A 17,942-nucleotide genomic window follows, 5' to 3' on the forward strand; every position below is an offset into this window, starting at 1 on the left:
GACTGTCCTTAAACTCCAAGCTTTACATTCAGCCATTTTCACTGCAGACTAAGCGATACAAGGATAAATTTGGCTAGGGCTGGATGTTGCCATGATATTGATAGAAAGGGCTGTGCTACACTGCAGCTTCGCTTCTGGCTGCACAGCATGGAGCAGAGCGCTAAGGAGGAAGTCTACCACCCTCTGAACCACTGCTAAATCTGCCCTTTGGTGCTGATGGAAAACTTCAGCATGTCGGAGATTCATAAGCTGATTTGTAACATTACATCCTTTAAAACAAACCCAGCAGCAGCAGCAGCTAACAATTGTGGGAAAACCCCTGCAGGTAAATGGCACATCTGTATTGATCAAGAGACACTTAATAAGGCATTGAAAACATGTCACTATTCATTAGCAGTGATTGAAGGCAGAGATTCTTATGGCCAGGAGGAATCATGATCTGATAGCCTGATGTCCAGTACAACATGGGTCATAGGAGTCCTCTAGCACAAGGCCAGCAGCCATGTTTCAGCTAGGGCATACTTTCTAGGAAATAAAGCATAACCCTAATTTTTAGAAAGTCTTTGAAAGCAAAGCCATCTCAGTCATTCATAATATGTTCCAGTTGCTAATCACGCTGAGCAGTAGTCTGTGCTCCACTACTCTTACTGATCTCTACTAATCAGTTCATAGACATCAGGAGTAAGATTCAACCAGCTCTGGGCACCTTCAGCAGAGGCCTGCAACTGCAGTAGCCCCACTAGATGCCTTTCATAGACAGCGAAGCAAATAGAAACTTTAAGGGAGTGATTCATCTAAACTGGTTTAGACATCTACTCCAGACTGAGATGAATTGTGCTTTACTATCCACCTAGAGTATTGTTTACATCTGTATTGACACACAGAGCTTTTAGATAGACCAGCTCAGGTATAGACATAAAGCCAGATGAATCCTACTACCATGCATGACATGCTGGAGAGTTTGGCCTTTCCCAGTTAGATACTTTTGGACTATAAGAAAACTATCCCTTAGCTCTGCCCTTGTTGGAAGAAATACAGTAAGATACTTTAGTATTTGACTTGTTTCCTAATGCTTTAAAATATTCTCACAGTCTTCAAATTTTCAGTTACCTTCTTGGACTGTGAACATCAGAACTGGACACAATATTAGAGATCTGATCATATGTCAGGATGGTAAATAGAACAGTAGTAGGAACAACAACATATGACTAGCTGTATTAGGTCAGACCCAAGGTCTATCTAGAAAAATGGCTTGTCTTTGACAGTGATGTGTGGTGGATGACTGGGGGAAAGTTTAAAAAAGGAAAGAAGTGAGTGATATTTTCTGGATTCCTCTACCAGCCTTCAGCTTTATGACAAATACAGACACCTCCGTGCTCAGGAGAGCTCCATGGAAGGTACTTACAAGAACTTGTCTCATTAGCATAAGCTTTTGGTATCTGTAATATTGCATGCCAATGAGTGTAGCAGTTTAAATATGGAGCATTTAAAAAAAATAATCCTTAAAAAAAATATATATGCCACACAGTTTTCCTATCCTGTCTTCTAGGTTTCATATCACAAGAGACAGTGACAAAATATTCCCCACTATAACCTCCTTACTTAGCATCATTTTGTTTACCTACATCGGCTCTTCTTGACACAGCACTGAGCAACAGATCATCTGCTCCAAACCCCAAGATGTTTTTCAGAATTTCTGTTTCTAGAAGCATGTTTTTTAATGTAGTAGTCTTTGTCCCTGATATTTGGGGCTGAATTGAACATAGCTGTATGAATGTGAGCAAATTTGTTGTTTTCTCTCATGATTTTGGGAATATTTACAAACTTTAGTAGGATTTTTTTTTCCCAGACAATTGTTAATAAAGAAAGTGCTAAACAGCACAGGATTAAGAATCATATTTTGTAGAACCACTACTAGAACTAGAATAGCTTTACCATTATTTTCTATTTATAATGACAATTCATGACACTTAAATATTTAACTGATACTAAACGCATTTCATGTGGGCTGCATTCACGTATGTGTTTGTGTTGCACTGGTATACTTTAGTGATAAAAACCTTGTGCTGTATCAAATTAGACAGTTAAATCATTATAGCATTATCTACCAAACCTGAAGTCTCAAGAGGAAGCAGCAAGAGACAAGACCTGATCTCTTTGCATCCCCCTTGGTGGAGGAGGGAAATTCCATAGTGATTTTGTAACAATAAGTATAGTGAAGTGCTCTCTTAAAAATTATTATGAATGAGTAAAAGCTTTCTAAGACCTTCTTTCCCTTTATTGTCTACCACATTTTTCCTTCTCAAGTAAGACCCTGGGAGCACAAGGAGCAATTCAGAAACTATATTTAGACTACAAATTAAACACAGCATGCAGTATAGATCAGGTTCAAACAAATCTATTCCTTACTGATTCATGTACCTAGGGTTTTTTTCAGGGACAGAGAAGGTGGTGTGGTGCAAGCCCAGACATCAGTGCAGCGCTGCTACCTGGCAGGTAACTGAAGAGAACATATAGGAGCAACTGCAGCCTGTGAGCTGGGAGCTTGCTTTGAAACCTGAGGTACCAGCCAACAGAGATGCATTTATTTTAAAAACAACAACAACAAACAAACAAAAAAAACCCCAATGAAGTATCCAGATCTGGGAGCATGCAAAGATGAAAATGATGAACAGCCATGGCACAAAATGCTTCGGCTAGTAACTTGGGACCAGCAGTAGAGCCCATCCACAACCCACTAGTGTCTTTTCAGAAAGACACCAGGTTGTAGGAGACTGTAACCAGATAGAAGCCTTTCCTCAGCACATTTGTCCACAGAGCAGAGCAAAAACGTTTCTCTTTTAGGTCAGGATAAAAAGAGTGCTGCTGCCTTGCTCAGAGGATATTGTCACAGCTTGGTTTGGTATGGTGCTGGCCTGGTGGAGGTGTGATGTTCATGCCATGGGGCACATCCGAATTGCAGCACAGGCTCACTCCATCTTACAGAAGCTGCAGCACGCATGGGAGTCCTGCCACTGTGACTGTGGCAGACACTCTGCCCTTTGTGATTTCCCATTTTTAATTATACCTGAGTATCACTTGTGCTACTGTTCTCTGGTCTGTGGCACTTGTAATTTTAGAAATGTCTTTTGTGTTCTCTCCCTGACTTGCCTCAGTCAGATCACACAAAACAAATTTCTGAAGGAGAAAATAGGACTTCCAGCCAATGCAACTAGCCAAAAATAGTTAACTCTTAAATGTTATTTACAATTTTATCTCCTTCCTCCTGGAGGTAGAAATGCTGCTGGCATCCTCTGTGGGGAAGATGCTTGCCAGAGGGTGGAATGCATGAAAAAGGATGATTTCCTGAATCATCCTATGAAGGCGGCCACACTATGGAGGAGGAACGGAGCGACCTCTCTGCTTCTTCCCTTTTTCACTCCATCTGGAGATGGATGCTGAACATAGGGAGTAGGAGGTAGAGGGGAGGCACATGGGGAGCTTTGTACCTCCCACTCACCACATTTGAAGACATCAGCCCACTTGCACAGGCTTGCCCCCTCCACTTTAGGCTGTTCTTTCACATATTAAGGAAGACTAGGGAGCTATACCAAAGCAGGCCTTCTACATCCAAGTTAGAACAGTTATTTTATAGTTTTATAATTTCAAACACACTGAGGCTTGCTCCGTGTGCACAAATCCTGGATCCTGCTTAAGGTCTCTGAAGTGAGGGGTCAGTCTTTATACAGATCCCCTATAAGAGGCGATTTTCATTGCCTATGAAGATGAAAAGAAGAAAAGGTTTCAGGACATTTAAGTTAGCAAGAGGACAGTCCTGGCTCTGTGGAAGCAGTACTAGTGAGAGTGAAAGACCTATCAGATTTGCTACATCCAGCTATTGCATAAAAAAATAATGTGGCACACCCATGCTCAAGCAGCAACCAGTATCTCTTAGACTGTCAGAGATAAGAAGGGCTTACAGCGATGGAGAAATCATCACACAGCTAAAGAACAGAACCTGCCACAGCGTGGCTTTCATTTTTACACTATGAATAACAGGCCTTTCTTAGGGTAACCAGACAACCATAAATCCTTGTTGTAATATGACCTTTCATGCACTAAAAGATGACATTAAAGTACCCTCAGATTACATAATCTTAATAGTTCAATTGACTAAAGAGTACCTGTGCTTGTATGTATGTATAGGAATAAAAAGAAGAAGAAAAGGATAGAATAAAAAAGGTTTAACATTAAAAAATTATTTAGGCAGTCATCAGAACAGCTAAATAAAATTACATATGAGCTCTGTCATTTAAGGCTTAGCAAGGATTTTACAATCTAATTGTGTCAGCAGTCTGAGAGATCAGCTTCTACTGACACCACTGTCCCCTGAAGGTGCTTTGCAATGTGGTCCAGGGTGACATTTTCCCTGGCTTTAGCTGCTCACCAGAACAAATACAACTTAATCCACTGCCTTTGAATTGCCACAGATATATATGGAAGGATCTATATTTTTCTTAAATTTAGCAGCTTTATGTCTGAGGAAAATTTGGTATTGGAACTGCTGCACCGAAAATAAAAAAAACCAAAACCTGTGGAGCTGTAGGTCCATGGTGTAATTACTGCCCCAAAATCAGCTGGCTCCAGAGCAGCACCAAGTGAAATGCCTCATGACAAAGAGCACCTGAGCTGACCAATAACTCAGCATCCAGTTTGTTTGGTCTTTGTATCACTGCTGAGAAAGGATAAAGTGTCTGCCTATGCAGGGTGCATATAAATTATCCTAGTATTTACTATCAATATGGTAGCACTATATACACACCTCAAGACAAAGCTGAATAGATCTGCATCTTTATGGAATATAAGGTTATACACATGGCTGACACAACGGCTTCTGCAGGATTTGCAATAGTATAAATATGAAAACTGACTTTGAATCAAAATGATCTTATTAAATAAGCATTCATGTCAATGGCATGGACAACATATTGTTTATTTTATCAGACATATCCACTTACTCCACTAGTTCAACAAAGCATTGTATATCGATTTGACAGAGATACTGTCAGATCACATTGAGTGACTGCTGGTGGTACCAGTACAGACCTTAATTTATATTCTGGAACTGTGCCCTCTCTGCCATCTTGGATCTTCCTATAAAATCTTATAAGATGCACGAAAAAATCTATTCCACGTTTTTCAGATTTATGACTGTCAAATGAAAGAAGGAACAGAAATAATCTTTCCATTTGTCAGCCTGTCATCTACATAGAACAGACACAGCTGCTGCTGCTGCAAGAAAATGCTATTACAGGTGCAAAATGGACAGTTTCTTCACAAATATTTTTGTCATTAATTTAGCATAAAATCTATGAAATCTTAGGGCAGTAGAATAGTCATTTGATCTTATGAACAAAAAGAAAAATCATGATTCACTTCAGGTTTTGTCTTTGTTATTTTGTGCAGCTGAAAAGCTAGCAAATTCTGTGTAGTACTCAGAGGTGCCTGTGCCTGGTTTTGAGAAAGGTAATATGCAAAGATGCGCTTTCATTTCAGTCTTCCACCAAGCAGCTAATGATGGGAGTCCCTACAAAGTCCCTTGAAAGTATCAGGGAACAAAGGCCACCCACTCCAGCAACATTGCTGGCTTACGTCTTCAGTCAGTCACGGCTGAGCACTGTCTCCAGACTGGATATAACCGAGTTAGTGGTTTGGTTTTTTTTACAGAAGAAAATGTTGCTTAGGAAATGCATGCAACTGTGAAATTTCATCAGTAAGCATTATTTTGATGGTTATATGAAAAACAATCTGAATCATAAAATAAGGAACAAAATTTAAATAAGAATAAAATTAATATAAATTAAAAACCTTTAGAGAAAAAGGGTAAAAGTCCTCACCTGATACACTGTAGTAGCATGTGATGTCCCTGTACTCCATCCCAAACATTTTCAAGTTTCAAGTCAACAGGACACAGATGGTACCCTGGAGACTACAACTTGACTGGGAATGTGCAAGGTATAAAGAGTGCTTTGCTTTGTGCTTCCCTTTCAACCATCCGCTCCCGAGAGGAAGCATCCATCTCACCCTTACGCAGTAGGTATTGCTCCCTGCCCTGATCTAGTTTAGGCAGAGACTACCCTATTTTCTCTTGTTTTCCTGACTCCCCCGAAACTACATCTCTTCCTTAAATTTGCATGGGTTTCTTCTTTCCTCTCCTTTTACTCTTCCCCTTCATGTCCCATCTGTAGCCTGAAGGCTCCTGAGACAGGGGGGGGTTGTTGGCACCTTGGAAAGGGATGCCTTGCTGCTGTCCCCCACCTTTCTGCCTTCTTCCTCTCTTCTCCCTTTCCAAAGGATCCCATCAGGTAACTGAGGGGCTAGAGAAAGTGAATCAAAGTACAAAATGTAACTAAGCTGGCAAAACAAGCTGTTTCCTATCCTAGAAGTTTTCAAGAACAAATACATGACATAAATGCCAAACATTTGTACTGATCTGTCAATGCCAGTGCAGCATTGTATGACTGAAAAAAGTAATAAAACTACTACTGTCAGCCTCTTACATTTAAGAACAGAAGGAATGCTTGAAATTATAAAATGAGCTATATACCTGTGAGTCTGATCTGTCCATCTGCATGACTTCAGTGAGAATTTCAAATGAAAGAAAAATCAGATTTAACTATAAATGGGTAGTGGGTTAAAATGCAAAGGGAGATTATTGAACTAGATTAACCACATATTTCAAGAAGATAACAATTTCTTAAAGTGTAGAAGAACTAGTTTATCTGGATTTCAGTAAGGAATTCAGCATGATGCCGCCTAAATAGTATTTCTGTGTAGTGTAAAACTAAGTTCTGAGAGGTGATCTCAGGAAACTAAAGTTTGCATTTTACAGTAACTTCTCAAAGCAGACTGCATTTCAAAATCAGAGATCTTATAGAGCAAACAGATTCCTGCATGGAAACTTGATTGAAAAGTTGTAGACTTCATGCAATTGTTTGCAACATAGAAATACTTAACACTGCTAGGGTAATACAAACATATGCAGTGTTCAGAATTTAGAGATCTTCTGCAGCTCATGTATTTAATGATGTATTATAGACTGGATGGATCCTTCGTTCATGTTCTAATTTCTTACACATAGAACATATCTAATTATTTCTTAGATTCATTAGGATACAAGGAACAAAAAAAAAGGAAGAAACAGAACAGGCACTCTTACTTCTGCCATGACGACATGAGTAAAGCTCCAATTTTCTGAGAAAAGTTATTTTAAACTTTTGAGAATAGAGCAGTAGATAATTCACCATTTTTATTCTGAGACTATTATGTTTATCCTTTGGTTTTAGTGGAGTTGGCATGCTCATAAATCCCACCTTCCTCTGGCTGTTATTTCTGTCTGGTAAATTATTTTTTTATTCACAAGGCAGTAAAAGGTCACTGGAAAGAGGAATATAATATTCACTCTCATAAAATAAAGTTAAAGAGTATTTAGCATTTATATCTTTCCAGGCTGGTAAACAAAATATGGTTTATTTGACTCAATGAAGACCTATGATACTGAAAGAGATAAATCTAATGACTTGTTTTAACAGAATAAGATAAATCTTTCAATAGAAATCTTCAATAATGCCATGTTGTTCCTGTGGAAGTCCACTACACAATTATACATAGGTGCCCACAGAAAGAGTAGCACTTTGGCTCTTACCTGCCAGAACTATTTGAGATGCACACGTAGATTTCTTAACAACTTCTGGAAGTACAGCACACTTCTAAGTTGCTAGTCTATTAAATTACAAAAAAAAAATATTGCTTAATAAAGTTTAGTACTAAATTTGATTAAATAGTTTCAGGAATAACAGAGATTTTCCATTTTTCATCAAGCTTTATTTTGACTGAGGGCTGGTTCCTGGGGTGTGTTTTGAAAGGAAAATTTAATTCTGCTTAGTAGGAAAATTTAATTCTTCTTGGGACACTTGGTTTAAAAAAAGATATAGCAGCTACTCAACTAAATGTACCTAAGTGTATTCCACATGTGGAATTCTAAAAAAAATCAGAATGTGTTAGAACAAAATTGTATATGAATACACAGTGAAAGAATGCATAATAAAGTATGCTTTGTATTTTGCAATTACAATATTCACTTTAATTTTCTTTTTAATGAAATTTCTTCATATTTACATGCTTTTAAAGTAACCTGGCAAAATGGGATTTAGTCCAGAGAATCATACTGGCCCCAAATAGTTCCTTAGTAAGGAGGAGAGTTTCATATTCACAACCCAGATTTTTCCTGGCTGAGCTTGTGATCTCTTATGTGGACATCTAACGAGGGCCAGGGCGGGGAGGAAGAACAAGTTATTTTGCCTACAAAGTCTTGAAACAAGGTTTTCTCCCAAATGTGGGCTCAGCTTCAATTTAGAAAGGAGAGTAAAGTTAAACATCCTTCTGCATCTGCCCTGTGGCTATCTGCTTTTCCTCACCTTAGCTCTGATCAGTCTCAGCCTATTCAGCCCATGCTCTTTGCAAACCTCAGTTCTCTTCCTTAACCTACATTTTGCATAAGTAACAGCAGTGGAAACACTCATTTCTCAAGAACTTTTTATGCTTACATTTGCTGTAAAGCCCGTGCCCCCCCATGAGAGGGAACTGTTGCAGGGAAAACCCTTCTTGATGGCAACAGCAGCAGACAGTATAAGGCCAGTCATTCAGTCAGAAGAAGGGAGAGTGAGTGAGTGAGCTTGTGGGTTATTTGCCCAGCACACAGGAGTTGTGCAGCCACTCAGCATGCTCTATTAAAGTAGAATTTTCACAGAAAATGCTGTTGATGTTTTAAAAAAATCATCTTGCAAAGTTAAAATTTAATTAACTGTTCTCTGGGAAGCCTAGCTCAAAATAAGTGGCCCATGTTGACACACGGTGGACCTTTATGTTTCAAGTTCTTACTGAAGGATTACAGTGAAAAAAACATAAGAAGCTTTTTAAATTTGTGGCAATTATTTCCTTATTCCTTATTATTGTTTTCAGAAGTAACTGAAATATTTTTTTTATTGAAAAGGAAGGAAAGCAGAAAGATGTAAGTGGGAAAGAGACAAGGAAGGAAAAAAGGAATGAAGCAAGGAAGGAAGGATAAATTAGGAAAGGAAATAAGGAAAGGAAGGGAGGAAGGAAGGAGAAAGAAAAGAAAGGAAGAGAGAGAGAAAAAGAGAGAGAGAAAGAGAGAGAGAGGGAAGGAGGGAATGAGGGAAAAAGTTTTGAGGGAAGTTATGGCATCTGCAATTTATATTTGACAAGGTACAGCAGTTTCACAGCCAATTGAAACCAGTTCATTAGCTTCCATCATTAGCTTTGCCCAAATGATTCACATTTTCAATCTAAGGCTCTTAAACAATTTCTGTTCCAGGAGGTGGGAAAATGGAAGAAGGAAAATAATAAACTCTTTTAGGTAAAACTTGAAATCTAAGCAAAACTGATTGGGTTTTCCCTTACTGTTTGCTTTCCAGCATTCCCACGAGAGTTGGGGAAAGCTTCAGGCACTCAGCATCTCTTATAACCCAGCATTTTTGTTTAGGTGCCTAAATTCAAGCACAAGACTATGCGGTTATTTTCCCAGTAAATAAACCTTAATCATTACCTAGTTTTTATCTCAATTAATGTGATTTACCAGGTCTATCTGCTTTGTAAAGAGACTGATAGATTCAACAGAACCAAGCTGTACTTACAGTGCTCTAGTAACCATTGAAAACAAGATTTTCAGAGGTCCTCTACTCCATTCCCTGCCTCGGGGCAGCAGTACCTACACCTAGATCATCTCCAATAGATGAACTTGCTGCTTTATGCTAATGGCATCTTAAAGTGGGGAAATGTTCCCAATAAACAAACAGGAAATAAGCGCTTACTCTTTTGCACAGTAGTTTTGATAATCAAGTTGCTTATGTTGACTACCATTTGTCTAGTATCCCATTAATTAGGTGCTAGAACTATTTTCAAGAGTAATACAAGCAGGATTTGGCCAAATCTGATCATTCTTTACCAATGACATGCACACACATTTCAAATCTAAAAGCTAATTCTTCCCTTGTTCAACTGCCTGATTGTGGGTTTGGAGAACTCTCCTCCACTTACATCAGGATCTAAACATCCTAATCTCACAGAAGAAAAAACTTCCCCTAATTTACCTGCTTGGAAATCCACTTTTCCACTAAACATTTAGATTTTGGCTATTACTCTTTTTCAGTAAAGGGCCACCCTGATGTGGTACTGGAAACTGTTCAAATGCTGTTATATCTGGTAGAAAGATATTTTCAGAACAGGGTCTCAAAGAGTGATTGAGGCTTGATGGAACTTTTTCTTCCTTTCTATCTCAGTATTGAAAATCAAATATAATCACTATTTATCCTTCCACCTGCACAGCTCCCTGCCTTGGGCTTCTCAAGTGGCACCAGATAACTTCATAACCCCCATAAATCAAGTAATCTTGTGTATTCAGTCCTAGAGGTGCCACAAACTCATTTTTTAACCCAACAAGATTTATTGGGTGGTGATTTTTCATGCCTTCTGGCACCCCAAGACAGTGGATATTTATATTTTTCCTCCCAACTTATTCTCTAACATTTCAAAGCAATGGCTGTATATCACAGTTTGTATTCCAAAAGTATCACCTCATGAACTCCCTACACATTGAACGCACAGGATCTAAGAGTTCTGCCATGTTTTTTTCCATGGCTGATTGTGCTGCGGGTTTTTACAATGAAAGAACAGAGGTATCTGGAACGGGGTGTTTTGCACTGTTGTTCTAAAAGATCTTGTGATGTACCAGTACAATGGATCGCCCCCAATCGGTGTTTGTAGAAACTGGCAAGCTACAGGTGGTTTATTATGCCCTGAATGACAATCTGTTACCAAATCTTGGCATCAAATTTTCCAGACACTGTTAAGGAAATAAAAACATCATCTGTAAATAAACTACTACAGGGAGTTTGTCTCTTAATACTAAAGTGTCCTGATACTTCAGTGATTGAAGATTGTCAACACAGAAAACACAAAACCTACGGTAGGAATCAGTAATACGACAGTTTTACAGGAGTCATACTATTCAGATGAACTGTCCTATTCTCATACTGAAATAGCAAAAGTTGGAGGTTCCCTGAAAAGCTAAATATCCGAGGGAAAAGAAACAGTAGGAAAACTGCACATTTGAGCCAGACTTACACTGCTTACCCTGGAACAAAGCCCATGCTGCAAAGCCTGGCAGAGAAAGCAAACACACTGGAGCAATGAAACACAAAAAAGCCCAAACTTTTCTACATTACTGTCAGTAAAGTCATGTAATTTTTATATGAACTTAACATATCTAATAAATGATTGTCTCTTCTGGCTTCTGCTGTATTTGGTTTCCTGATCTCTGTGTCATTTTGATCAGACCATTAAGGAGCTGGTAAGTTTAGAGCTAACTGCAGCCACGCACATTCTATTGCAGTTGCATATCCACTAATTGTCAGCTCAATGGTCTGCAAAGCTAGCTCTCCTCATTATAAACATTCGACTGAAATACAAATGTTATTAGGTGTCATCATTATGAAGTTGATAATAGTAGAATTATTTTATGCTTCACCCTGTATGTATTTTGTTTCCAGAAGTTTCTAACTGTGAGGCATTTTACATTCTGTGATTACATTAATCTGTAATCCTACCACTGTCTCTAGGACGGCTATTGCAGTACTATATGTAACATTACCTAAGATCAGGTAAGTATGCTCTTGAATGATGTGAAGCAAAGCCCCATCTGAGCCTCTTACTATGCAGTATTTGAGAAGTAGAGCCTAGAAGTGAATAAAACACAGAAAAAAACCCCTGTATTTGAAATGCATTCTGACTAAAGCATGATGGTCTGTGCCTGAGAGTTCATTAAAGGTGCAAATACAACTTTGACCTGCACTGTATTTTAACAGTAAAGTTGGAATTGCTGCAATTACTGTTGGAGTTGGGGCAGTTATTATAAAAGAAGCTGAAGTGCTCCTTCAGGACTCAGAACTAGGGTGAAGGCTGATGCTCGGAGGAAAACAAAGAGTTTATATTTTGTGCTTGTGTCAGCGGAGGTGTCCCAGGCTGTTTTTAAGTTCAGGGTTAGGACTGAATTGGGCTCAGGGTCACAGAAACGTATTAATTTTATGGCTTGATGTTCAAATCAATTCCAGTAGAGCAAGAAGCATATGATTTGTTAATATTTCTGTTCCAATTAACTGTGCCCAGATAATGATTAACTCTAGTAAGGGTTCTCATTAGATTTTAAAATGTAGATAGAAACTTATGACTACATAATCCTGAAAAAAACAGTGACTCAGAAAATAACTTGGGCCAAAGGGTATTTTTTTTACCTTGCTGCTATTAGCTGTAAAGCTGGAGTTCACAGACACTGGGAACTGACTTTATTAGTATTGCTGCATGAAGCTCAACACCTGAAAAAATAGGATGACAATGGATGTAAAATGGGCAGCCTGTTCCAATCCTTGACCACCCTTTCAGTGAAGAAATGCTTCCTACAATCTAAACCTCCCCTGGCACAAATGGAGGCCATTTCCTCTTGTCTTGTCACTTGTTCTCTGGAAGAAGACACCCAACCCCACCTCACCACAATCGCCTTTCAGGCAGTTGTAGAGAGCAATAAGCTCTGCCCTGAGCTTCCCTTGCTCCAGACTAAACACCCCCAGTTCCCTCAGCCATTCCTCATAAGCCTTGTGCTCCAGACCCTTCACCAGCTTCGTTGCCCTTCTCTGGACACGCTCCAGCACCTCAAGGTCCACTCTGAAGTGAGGGGCCCAAAGCTGAACACAGTGTTCAAGGTGCAGCCTCACCAGTGCCCAGTACAGGGGGACAGTCACTCCCCCAGCCCTGCTGGCCACACTCTTTCTGACACCAGCCAGGATGCTGCTGGCCCCCTTGGCCACCTGGGCACACTGCTGGCTCATGTGCTGTCAACTGTCAACCAGCCCCCCCAGGTCCTTTCCCACCAGGCACTTCCCAGCCACCCTTCCCCAGCCCGTAGCACTGCGTGGGGCTGTTGTGTCCCCAGTGCAGGACCCGGCACTTCTCCCTGTTGAACCTCCTACAACTGGCCTCGGCCATGGGCCCGGCCTGCCCAGACCCCCCTGCAGAGCCCGCTTGGTGTCCTCTGCAAACTGGCTGAGGGGGCACTCGATCCCCTCATCCAGGTTGTCAATAAATTTATTAAACAGAACTGGCCCCAATACTGAACCCTGGGGGACACCACCTGTGACCAGCCACCAGCTGGATATAACACCATTCACCACCACCCTTTGGGCTCAGCTGTCCAGCCAGGTTTTAACCCAGCGCAGAGCACACCCATCCAAGCCTTGAGCAGCCAGTTTCTCCAGGAGAATGCTGTGGGAGATGGTGTCAAAGGCTTTACTAAGGTCCAGGCAGACAACATCCACAGCCTCCCCCTCACCCACTAGGTGGGTCCATCTTGTTGTAGGAGATCAGGTTTGTCAAGCAGGACCTGCCTTTCATAACCACACATTGGCTGGGCCTGATCCCCCCAGTTGTCCACATGTGTCACCTGAAGGCACTCAGAATGACCTGCTCCAAAACCTGCTGACCTGCATCGAGGTCAGGCTGCCAGGTCTGTAGTTCCCCAGATGCTCCTTCCTGCCCTTCTTGTAGATGGCTGTCACATTTTGTCAGTCTTTTCCTTGTCTTTTGTCACTATGCTTCCCCCTGCATCTAATAAAGGATGGAGATTCCCCTTAGCCCTCCTTTTGTTGATAATGTATTTATAGAAATATCTTTTATTGTCTTCTATGGCAGTAGCCAGACTAAGTCCTGGTTGGGCTTTGGCCCTTCTAATTTTCTACCTGTGTAACCTTACAACACCCTTGTAGTCCTCCTGAGCTTCCTGCCCCTTCTTCCAAAGGTCATAAACTTGCCTTTTTTTCCTGCATTCCAGCCAAATCTCTGTTCAGCCAGGGTGGCCTTCTTCCCTGTTGGGTTGTCTTTCAGTACAGGGGGAACAGCCTACTCCTGTGCCATTAAGACTTCCTTTTTGAACAACATCCAGCCTTCCTTGGCCCTTTTAGGACTGCCTCCCATGGGACTCCGGTAACCAGTATCCCAAACAGGCCAAAGTCTGTCCCCTGGAAGTCCAAGGCAGTGGTTCTGCTGACCCCCTCCTTACTTCTCTGAAAACTAAAAACTCATTTTGTGATCACTGTGCCCAAGATGGCCTCTGACCATCACGTCACCCACAAGTCCCTCTCTGTTCACAAACAATCCATGGCTGAGGTTCCTTTGCAGACCTTCCTGGAAGGGCCCCTTCACAGCTACCAGTGACATGGCGTCCAAGCTGGCCTGGAGAGCAGGCAGCCTAAACTGCATCTTGCTGACCCTTGGAACAGCGTTAATTAGTGATAATTTTTTAAAAATCTAGAAGAATGAGGAAGCATGCCACACTTGCATACTCCATGTGTCCAAATAAACTAAGGTGCAACTCCTTTCCATTACTGACCTACATCTAACCCTATCTTTAACACGACTTTGTGACAAAAGTCCATACCCAACAAGCACATAAAATGTGAGACCCGGTGGGTCCCAGCCCTCATCCTCAGTGTAGCACATAAGCAGAATTCAAATATTAAGCAAATATAACAAACCTTAACACTGCCCACAACCCTATAGATAACTGCTATAGCCAGCAACGCTTACCTGTCTCTTAAACCAACACAGGGTCTCAGTGGATCAAAGGAGTAAAACTACAAACACAGGCCTTAGTCCCAGTCTCAAACCTAATTCCAAGTACGACTCTGAGGTTAATTCTTCTTGTCCCTTTCTCATTCCAGTTTTGTCCTAAGTTTGTGCGACATTGGAATTTTAACAGTAAGCCTATCACTTCAGCCTTTCCCATCCACAACAATATATCAAGAAGAAATTATTCATTAATCTTATGTCATAAATCAATTTCAATTCAATTGTCACAGAAAGCTCCAATACTTGAGCAAGTTCTTGGCTTGGTTAAACTAATATCAATAAATCAATGTATTTCACATGCTGAATTTTGAAGAGTAAAAGTAAAAGCAAACTTCTGTCCCCTGGGATTTTAATAAAGAGTAAATTAAGTCACTAACATACATAAAAATAGAGTGATCTGTTTCAAAATTTTTAGACATTCTGCAAACAACATTTATTCTTTTGAATGCTCTGTTGTTTCTGGAACCTTCTTGGAGGAGTATCTTTTGTGAAATACTAGATCTAGAGGAAAAAGGTAACTATACTGACTCTCAGAAATGTGAACATACTAAAGTTAGCACCCTGGAAAGCAACAAAACTGAAGCAACCTACAAAATGGAAAGGTACTGGAGATAAGTTGTGGAACACTTAGCAGGATTGTCTGAACCATAGGACTGCAGTGAGAATTTATGCTTTAAAAATTTACAGAAGTTTGAAGGAATTTTAACCATGTAACCATTTTAACCCTCTTGAAGCCACTGCAAATGCTGACTTCCCTCAAGTGAGGGACAGCCCATATTTTATGTCCATCAGTCCAAAATTTCCTTCCTAATAATGTTTATAATGTTTTTTAAGTATACATATATGAAATGGGCAGAAGGAGTCTTGGGAAATACTTGTTAAAAAAAATCAGGTAAGATTTCTATGGTGCATATTAATTTCATTATGGATGTATAATTAATAGAGGATACTGGAGAACATAATATATATTATGTAAATAAATTATGGATTATGCTAACAGGGTGAGTGCTTGAGAAACATATAGAATAGGATAGAAAATACCTCCTTTTTTAAAACTTTTTGTCTATAGCAAAGACAGAATTGTTTACTTAATTAGTGGATTGAAAAAGAATTTAAAAGAGTTTGCCTTATAGTTTTCAGTATGACTAATAATGACAGAATCTCAAAAGTGTGTTTGGGCTCAGCCCTGCCACCTATCTTGATGAAGAACCACACGTGGTAGCACCTTATGACATTACAAGCTTAATCTAAATAGTGTTTTTTTTTTAAAAAAGGGGACTATGTGATCATGCAAAACCAAATGCAAAGCTGCCTGCAGGCATCAGCCTTGCAACCTCAGCCAAAAGCCCAGGTGACATTTCAGCACAGTGATATGCTCCAGCTCAGGTGGTGGCTTACTGCTGCTGTGCTGCAGCTTGGAGGAAAGGGCTCTGCTTTGTTCAGCAAGAGGTGCTGAAGCTGAAGCTGTAGCCCACCCTGCTAACCAGGTTGCCAGGGTTACCACAGGGATCCCAAGTGTGGAAATTCAGGACTGTAATAGAGAAGCTTTGCTTCACTAAACAGGAAAATAACAAAATAGAGAGACATTATTAAATACCAGAGGATTGATGCAGAAATAAAAATAACTGAATAAAAACATTAGCAACTACATACAGGCAAAATGCCAAGTATTAATTTGATGTTTGAGTATAAGATACCATTTGAATCAGGACAGCTGCTGTGCGTTGTCCCTTTTTTGGCACAGGAGGTCTGTGTGAGACAGGGCAGCCAGGGCTGAACATCAGAGCACAGGCATGAAGCCATGCTGCTGAGTTTGCCATGGGCACATGAGCAGCCCTATATAAGCACAACAAGAGTGTGACTAATTTTATTACATTCACAAGGGTAAAATAGCTTGTATCTGAGTTCAGAATTGAGCCCTTGGTATAAATACAGCTTTAAAATACGAATTCAGAAGCTACCAGTGGTTGCTGTGAAATGCACTAACACTGAAAGCCTCCTAAAATTTTGAGAAAATTCCATCCATCAGAGCCTTAAAACTGCTCATGCTTTTCATCATTTTGGAGAGGTTTTTTTCAATAATTTTCTGCTTCTATTTTATAGTCTATAGTTGAGGAAATCCTCTTGCTCTTGCCTTTTAAAATTTATTTTTGACATGGAAGAACATACATTTTTATGATACCCTTGCAAAATCTTGTGTGATAAGGTTAGGAAGAGGTGACTTATGTACTAAAAGAATTTGAGAGAAACATCCTATCACTTATATAATTATTTGTGACATAATTATACTGAGAAATTACTTTGAATAGCAACATTTACACTTTTTTTTTGAGGAATTGTTTTTGATATCTCCAGTCCAAACATCTCAGGCCTAATAATTCCTTCAAAATAATGTTCTCCACTGTAAACTGTTTCTTTGATTGTGAAAATTAGGTTGGATACTTCTGCATCAGTATTCTTAAGCATTGCAGTTATTCAGGATATCATAGAAATCTGTTTCCATTTTAAATCTTTTTTTTTTTAAGCCACTAGTTTTGAAGGTTACTATAGGGTAAGTCCTGAACGGGGAAAGGGTGTCTGGATGTATTAGTTCTATAAACACCTAGTAGAAAATTAAAATTAATAAGGCAAATATAAGCATGAAAAAGAATTAGTAACTCTAAAAGGGCAATTTACCTAATGAAAACATAATTTTATTAACTTGGCTATTTAGCCATGCATCTTTACTTATTGCGAAGGTTTTCTAGCAGTATAATTAAACCAGATAACTTTGGTTCATTATTCTCAAGTTCAACCCATGTTGTGAAGAGTCCCACAAAGAAGCAAGAATGCTTATTGTGGCTAATTCTGCTTTTGCCATTTATATTGGTGAATCCACATGATTTAGAGGATGAGGAAAGGTGACACTGGCAGGAGGCCCAGGACATTTCTATTCCTAGGGGCCAAATCCAGGTAAACAAGTAATCTGTTTATTATCCTCATCAGTGACTGGTTTGAGCACAAGGATCCCTTCATCCAGAGTGATGAGGTTTATTCTCCCTGGACACTTACAGAGGGTTTGGCCTTTAATGGTTATTTAGGCACCTCAGTGTCCAGTTCTGTATTTCTTAATGCTTAGCTTTCTCATAGGAGGAACTGTGAACATCCTGGGCTTCTGGAGGTTGTACTCATATCAGTAAACTTTGAATTTCTGGGTCTGTCTCTCT

The 17,942-nt window shown here is 39.8% G+C and overlaps 1 protein-coding gene across 7 annotated transcripts in view; it reads right to left on the minus strand.

Moving 5' to 3' along the window:
- The window catches only part of PTER (phosphotriesterase related), a 174,023-nt gene that overhangs the window by 130,940 nt on the left and 25,141 nt on the right, over positions 1-17,942 (minus strand). For 2 of the 7 annotated variants that reach the window (XM_080386388.1, XM_080386400.1), the window contains exon 3: positions 12,351-12,431. The exons of 4 other annotated variants lie outside the window; for them this stretch is intronic. The gene's annotated coding sequence lies outside the window, so the exon portion shown is untranslated. Of the gene's footprint in view, positions 1-7,684; positions 7,762-12,350; positions 12,432-17,942 lie in introns of those variants that run through there. One more of the 7 variants, XM_080386399.1, reaches the window with a different exon arrangement.

Source organism: Falco punctatus (genome assembly GCF_963210335.1).
Source record: "Falco punctatus genome assembly, chromosome: 4".
Taxonomy (NCBI): Eukaryota; Metazoa; Chordata; class Aves; order Falconiformes; family Falconidae; genus Falco; species Falco punctatus.